Below are 9,769 nucleotides of genomic sequence, written 5' to 3' on the forward strand. Positions count from 1 at the left end.
GATACCAAGTAACATAGACATACACTTACACCAAGTAGCAAAGACATACACTGACACCAAGTCACAAAGACACACACTGACACCCAGTAACAAAGACATACACTGACACCAAGTCACAAACACATACACTGATACCCAGTAACACACACACACACATACACCAAGTAACAAAGTCATACACTGATACCAAGTAACACAGACCCACACTTACACCAAGTAACAAAGACATACACTGACACCAAGTAACAAAGACACACACTTAAACCAAGTAACACAGACATACACTGACACCAGGTACTAAAGACAGACAATTACACCAAGTAACAAAGACATAAACTTACACCAACTATTTTGACATACACTGACACCAAGTAACAAAGACATGCACTGATACCAAGTAACATAGACATACACTTACACCAAGTAGCAAAGACATACACTGACACCAAGTCACAAAGACACACACTGACACCCAGTAACAAAGACATACACTGACACCAAGTCACAAACACATACACTGATACCCAGTAACACACACACACACATACACCAAGTAACAAAGTCATACACTGATACCAAGTAACACAGACCCACACTTACACCAAGTAACAAAGACATACACTGACACCAAGTAACAAAGACATACACTGGCACCAAGTAGCAAAGACATACACTTACACCAAGTAACACAGAGATACACTAACCCCAAGTAACCAAGACATACAATTACACCAAGTAACAAAGACACACAATTACACCAAGTAACACAGACATACACTGTCACCATGTAGCAAAGACATTCAATAATACCCAGTAACACAGACACACACTTACACCAAGTAACAAAGATATACACTGATACCCAGTAACACAAACACACACTTACACCAAGTAACAAAGACAGACACTGACACCAAGTAACAAAGACATACACTGACACCAAGTCACTAAGACAGACACTGACAAACGGTAACAAAGACAAACACTGACACCAAGTAATGAAGACAGACACTGACACCCAGTAACAAAGACAGACACTGACAACAAGTTACAAAGACATACACTGACACCAAGTAACAAAGACATACACTTACACCAAGTAACACAGACATACAATGACACCAAGTAACAAAGACATACAATTACACCAAGTAACAAAGACACACACTTACACCAAGTAACACAGACATACACTGACACCAAGTAACAAAGACGTTCACTGTTACCCAGTAACACAGACACACACTTACACCAAGTAACAAAAACATACACTGATACCAAGTAGCGCAGACACACACTTACACCAAGTAACAACGACATACACTGACACCAAGTAACAAAGACATACACTGATACCCAGTGACACAGACACACACATACACCAAGTAACAAAGACACACACTTGCACCAAGTAACACAGACGTACACTGACACCAAGTAACAAAGACATACACTGACACCATGTAACAAAGACATAAACTGACACCCAGTAACAAAGACATACACTGACACAAAGTCACAAAGAAATACAGTGACACCCAGTAACAAAGACATACACTGACACCTTTTCACAAAGACATACACTGACACCAAGCAACAAAGACATACACTGATACCCAGTAACACAGACACACACTTACACCAAGCAACAAAGACATGCACTGATACCAAGTAACAAAGACATACACTTCAACAAGTAACACAGAGATACACTGACACCAAGTAACACATACACACACTGACACCCAGTAAAAAAGACATACACTTACACCAAGTCACAAAGACATACACTTACACCAAGTAACAAAGACACACACTTACACCAAGTAACACAGACATACACTGACACCAGGTACTAAAGACAGACAATTACACCAAGTAACAAAGACATAAACTTACAACAACTATTTCGACATACACTTACACCAAGTAGCAAAGACATACACTGACACCAAGTCACAAAGACACACACTGACACCCAGTAACAAAGACATACACTGACACCAAGTCACAAACACATACACTGATACCCAGTAACACAGACACACACATACACCAAGTAACAATGTCATACACTGATACCAAGTAACACAGACCCACACTTACACCAAGTAACAAAGACATACACTGACACCAAGTCACAAAGACACACACTCACACCCAGTAACAAAGACATACACTGACACCAAGTCACAAACACATACACTGATACCAAGTAACAAAGACATACAATTACACCAAGTAACAAAGACAACAACTTACACCAAGTAACACAGACATACACTGACACCAAGTAACCAAGACATACAATGTTACCCAGTAACACAGACACACACTTACACCAAGTAACAAAGACATACACTGACACCAAGTAACAATTACATAAACTCACACCAAGTAACAAAGACATACACTTACACCACGCAACACAGACATACACTGACACCAAGTAACAAAGACATAAACTGACACCCAGTAACAAAGACATACACTGACACAAAGTCACAAAGACATACAGTGACACCCAGTAACAAAGACATACACTGACACCAATTCACAAAGACATACACTGACACCAAGTAACAAAGACATACACTGATACCCAGTAACACAGACACACACTTACACCAAGCAACAAAGACATGCACTGACACCAAGTAACAAAGACATACACTTCACCAAGTAACACAGAGATACACTGACACGAAGTAACACAGACACACACTGACGCCCAGTAAAAAAGACATACACTTACACTCAGTAACAAAGACATACACTGACACCAAGTCACAAACACATACACTGATACCCAGTAACACAGACACACACATACACCAAGTCACAAAGACATACACTGACACCCAGTAACAAAGCCATACACTGACACCAAGTCACAAAGACCTACACTGATACCCAGAAACACAGAGACACACTTACACCAAGTAACAAAGACATACACTGACACCCAGTAACAAAGACATGCACTGACACCAAGTCACAAACACATACACTGATCCCAGTAACACAGACACACACTTACACCAAGTAACAAAGACATACAATAACACCAAGTAACAAAGACACACACTTACAACAAGTAAAAAAGACATACATTGACACCCAGTAACAAAGACATACACTGACACCAAGTAACAAAGACAAACACTGACACCAAGTAACAAAGACATCCACTGACACCAAGAAACAAAGACGTACACTTACACCAAGTAACACAGGCACACACTGGCACCCAGTAACACAAACAAACACACACTGACACCCAGTAACATAGAGAAACACTGACACACAGTAACAAAGACATACACAGACAGAAACTGACACAAAGTAACAAAGACTAACAGAGACACACTCTGACACCAAGTCACAAAGACATACACTGACACCCAGTAACATAGACATACACTGACTCCATGTCACAAAGACATACACTGATACCCAGTAACACAGACACACACTTCCACAATGTAACAAAGACAAACACTGACACCAAGTAACAAAGACAAACACTTACACAAAGTAACAAAGACACACACTTACACCAAGTAACAATGTCATACACTGACACCAAGTAACAAAGACATATACTGTTACCCAGTAACACAGACACACACTTACACCAAGTAACAAAGACATATACTGATACCAAGTTACACAGAAACACACTTACACCAAGTAACACAGACACACACCGCCACCAAGTAACAAAGACATCCACTCACACCAAGTAACAAAGACATACACTTACACCACGTAACACAGACATACACTGACACCAAGTAACAAAGACATACAATTACACCAAGTAACAAAGACACACACTTACACCAAGTAACATAGACATCCACTGACACCATGTAACAAAGACATGCACTGATACCCAGTAACTCAGACATACACTGACACCAAGTAACAAAGACATACACAGACACCAAGAAACAAAGACATACACTGAGACCCAGTAACACAGACACACACTTACACCAAGTAACAAAGACAAACACTGACACCAAGTAACAAAGACATCCACTGACACCAAGAAACAAAGACCTACACTTACACCAAGTAACACAGACACACACTGACACCCAGTAACACAAAAAAACACACACTGACACCCTGTAACATAGAGAAACACTGACACACAGTAACAAAGACATACACAGACAGACACTGACACCAAGTAACAAAGACTAACAGAGACACACACTGACACCAAGTCACAAAGAGATAAACTGACACCCAGTAACAAAGACATACACTGATACCCTGTAACACAGACACACACTTACACCAAGTAACAAAGACATACACTGACACCCAGTAACAAAGACATACAATTACACCAAGTAACAAAGACACACACTTACACCAAGTAACACAGACATACACTGACACCATGTAACAAAGACATGCACTGATACCCAGTAACACAGACATACACTGACACCAAGTAACAAAGACATACACAGACACCAAGAAACAAAGACATACACTGAGACCCAGTAACACAGACACACACTTACACCAAGTAACAAAGACAAACACTGACACCAAGTAACAAAGACATCCACTGACACCAAGAAACAAAGACCTACACTTACACCAAGTAACACAGACACACACTGACACCCAGTAACACAAACAAACACACACTGACACCCTGTAACATAGATAAACACTGACACACAGTAACAAAGACATACACAGACAGACACTGACACCAAGTAACAAAGACTAACAGAGACACACACTGACACCAAGTCACAAAGACATACACTGACACCCAGTAACAAAGACATACACTGACACCAAGTCACAAAGACATACACTGATACCCAGTAACACAGACACACACATACACCAAGTAACAAAGACATACACTGACACCCAGTAACAAAGACATGCACTGACACCAAGTCACAAAGACATACACTGATACCCAATAACACAGACACACACTTACACCAATTAACAAAGACATACACTGACACCAAGTAACAAAGACATACACTGATACCCAGTAACACAGGCACACACTTACACCAAGTAACAAAGACACACACTGACACCCAGTAACAAAGACTTAAACTGACACCCAGTAACAAAGACATGCACTGACACAAAGTCACAAAGACATACAGTGACACCCAGTAACAAAAACATACACTGACAGCAATTCACAAAGACATACACTGACACCAAGTAACAAAGACATACACTGATACCCAGTAACACAGACACACACTTACACCAAGTAACAAAGACATACACTGATACCAAGTAACACAGACACACACTTACACCAAGTAACACAGACACACACTTACACCAAGTAACAAAGACACACACTTACACCAAGTAACAAAGTCTTAAACTGACACCCAGTAACAAAGACATGGATTGACACAAAGTCACAAAGACATACACTGATACACAGTAACAAAGACATACACTGAGACCCAGTAACACAGACACACACTTACACCAAGTAACAAAGACACACACTGATACCCAGTAACACAGACACACACTTACACCAAGTAACAAAGACATACACTGACACCCAGTAACAAAAACTTACACTGACACCCAGTAACAAAGACACACACTTACACCAAAAACACAGATACACACTGATACCCAGTAATGCAAACAAACACACTGACACCCAATAACACAGACGCTCACTTACACCAAGTAACAAAGACATACACTGACACCAAGTAACAAAGACATACACTGATACCCAGTAACACAGACGCACACTTACACCAAGAAACAATGACATATACTTACACCAAGTAACACAGACATACACTGACACCAAGTATTTTGACATACACTTACACCAAGTAACAAAGACATACACTGACACCCAGTAATACAGACACACACTTTCACCAAGTAACAAAGACACACACTGATACCCAGTAACACAGACACACACTTACACCAAGTAACAAAGACATACACTGACACCCAGTAACAAAGACATACACTGACACACAGTAACACAGACACACATGGACACCAAGTAACACAGACACACACTGACCCCCAGTAACACAGACACACACTTACACCAAGTAACAAAGACATGCACTGACACCAAGTAACAAAGACATACACTGATACCCAGTGACACAGACGCAACTTACACCAAGTAACAAAGACATACACTGACACCAAGTAACAAAGACATACACTGATAACCAGTAACACAGACGCACACTTACACAAAGTAACAAAGACATACACTTACACCAAGTAACACAGACATATACTTCGACCAAGAATTTCGGCATGCAATTTCACCAAGTCACAAAGCCATACACTGAAACACAGTAACAAAGAAATCCACTGACAACAAGTCACAAAAACATACACTGACAACAAGTAACAAAGACATACACTTACACCAAGTAACAAAGACATACACTGACACCCAGGAACACAGACACACACTGACACCAAGTAACAAAGACACACACTTACACCAAGTAACAAAGACAAACACTGACAAGAAGTAACAAAGACACACACTTACACCAAGTAACACAGACAAACACTGACACCATGTAACAAAGACATGCACTGATACCCAGTAACACAGACATACACTGACACCAAGTAACAAAGACATACACAGACACCAAGAAGCAAAGACATACACTGAGACCCAGTAACACAGACACACACTTACACCAAGTAACAAAGACAAACACTGACACCAAGTAACAAAGACATCCACTGACACCAAGAAACAAAGACCTACACTTACACCAAGTAACACAGACACACACTGACACCCAGTAACACAAACAAACACACACTGACACCCTGTAACATAGAGAAACACTGACACACAGTAACAAAGACATACACAGACAGACACTGACACCAAGTAACAAAGACTAACAGAGACACACACTGACACCAAGTCACAAAGACATACACTGACACCCAGTAACAAAGACATACACTGACACCAAGTCACAAAGACATACACTGATACCCAGTAACAGAGACACACACATACACCAAGTAACAAAGACATACACTGACACCCAGTAACAAAGACATGCACTGACACCAAGTCACAAAGACATACACTGATACCCAGTAACACAGACACACACTTACACCAATTAACAAAGACATACACTGACACCAAGTAACAAAGACATACACTGATACCCAGTAACACAGGCACACACTTACACCAAGTAACAAAGACACACACTGACACCCAGTAACAAAGACTTAAACTGACACCCAGTAACAAAGACATGCACTGACACAAAGTCACAAAGACATACAGTGACACCCAGTCACAAAGCCATACACTGACAGCAATTCACAAAGACATACACTGACACCAAGTCACAAAGACATACACTGACACCCAGGAACACAGACACACACTGACACCAAGTAACAAAGACACACACTTACACCAAGTAACAAAGACAAACACTGACAAGAAGTAACAAAGACACACACTTACACCAAGTAACACAGACATACACTGACACAAAGTAACAAAGACATACACTTGCACCAAGTATTTTGACATGCACTGACACCAAGTCACAAAGACACACACTGACACCCAGTAACAAAGACATACACTGACAACAAGTAATAAAGATATACACTGATACACAGTAACACAGACACACACTTACACCAAGTAACAAAGACATACAAAGACACCAAATCACAAAGACACACACTGACACCCAGTAACAAAGACATACACTGACACCAAGTCACAAAGACATACACTGACACCCAGTAACAAAGACATGCACTGACACCAAGTCACAAAGACATACAGTGACACCCAGTAACAAAGCCATACACTGACAGCAATTCACAAAGACATACACTGACACCAAGTCACAAAGACATACACTGATACCCAGTAACACAGACACACACTTACACCAAGTAACAAAGACATACACTGATACCAAGTAACACAGACACACACTTACACCAAGTAACACAGACACACACTTACACCAAGTAACAAAGACACACACTTACACCAAGTAACAAAGACTTAAACTGACACCCAGTAACAAAGACATGGATTGACACAAAGTCACAAAGACATACACTGATACACAGTCACAAAGACATACACTGAGACCCAGTAACACAGACACACACTTACACCAAGTAACAAAGACACACACTGATACCCAGTAACACAGACACACACTTACACCAAGTAACAAAGACATACACTGACACCCAGTAACAAAAACTTACACTGACACCCAGTAACAAAGACACACACTTACACCAAAAACACAGACACACACTGATACCCAGTAATGCAAACAAACACACTGACACCCAGTAACACAGACGCTCACTTACACCAAGTAACAAAGACATACACTGACACCAAGTAACAAAGACATACACTGATACCCAGTAACACAGACGCACACTTACACCATGAAACAATGACATATACTTACACCAAGTAACACAGACATACACTGACACCAAGTATTTTGACATACACTTACACCAAGTAACAAAGACATACACTGACACCCAGTAATACAGACACACACTTTCACCAAGTAACAAAGACACACACTGATACCCAGTAACACAGACACACACTTACACCAAGTAACAAAGACATACACTGACACCCAGTAACAAAGACATACACTGACACACAGTAACACAGACACACATGGACACCAAGTAACACAGACACACACTGACCCCCAGTAACACAGACACACACTTACACCAAGTAACAAAGACATGCACTGACACCAAGTAACAAAGACATACACTGATACCCAGTGACACAGACGCAACATACACCAAGTAACAAAGACATACACTGACACCAAGTAACAAAGACATACACTGATAACCAGCAACACAGACGCACACTTACACAAAGTCACAAAGACATACACTTACACCAAGTAACACAGACATATACTTCGACCAAGAATTTCGGCATGCAATTTCACCAAGTCACAAAGCCATACACTGAAACACAGTAACAAAGAAATCCACTGACAACAAGTCACAAAAACATACACTGACAACAAGTAACAAAGACATACACTTGCACCAAGTAACAAAGACATACACTGACACCCAGGAACACAGACACACACTGACACCAAGTAACAAAGACACACACTTACACCAAGTAACAAAGACAAACACTGACAAGAAGTAACAAAGACACACACTTACACCAAGTAACACAGACATACACTGACACAAAGTAACAAAGACATACACTTGCACCAAGTATTTTGACATGCACTGACACCAAGTCACAAAGACACACACTGACACCCAGTAACAAAGACATACACTGACAACAAGTAACAAAGACATACACTGATACCCAGTAACACAGACACACACTTACACCAAGTAACAAAGACATACACTGACACCAAGTCACAAAGACACACACTGACTCCCAGTAACAAAGACATACACTGAAACCAAGTCACAAAGACATACACTGATACCCAGTAACAAAGACATACACTGATACCCAGTAACACAGACGCACACTTACAACAAGTAACAAAGGCATACACTAACACCAAGTAACACAGACATACACTGACACCAACTATTTTGACATACACTTACACCAAGTAACAAAGACATACACTGACACCCAGTAACAAAGACATCCACTGACAACAAGTCACAAACACTTACACTGACACCAAGTAAC

Source organism: Heterodontus francisci, unplaced genomic scaffold (assembly GCF_036365525.1).
Source record: "Heterodontus francisci isolate sHetFra1 unplaced genomic scaffold, sHetFra1.hap1 HAP1_SCAFFOLD_72, whole genome shotgun sequence".
NCBI classification, from domain to species: domain Eukaryota; kingdom Metazoa; phylum Chordata; class Chondrichthyes; order Heterodontiformes; family Heterodontidae; genus Heterodontus; species Heterodontus francisci.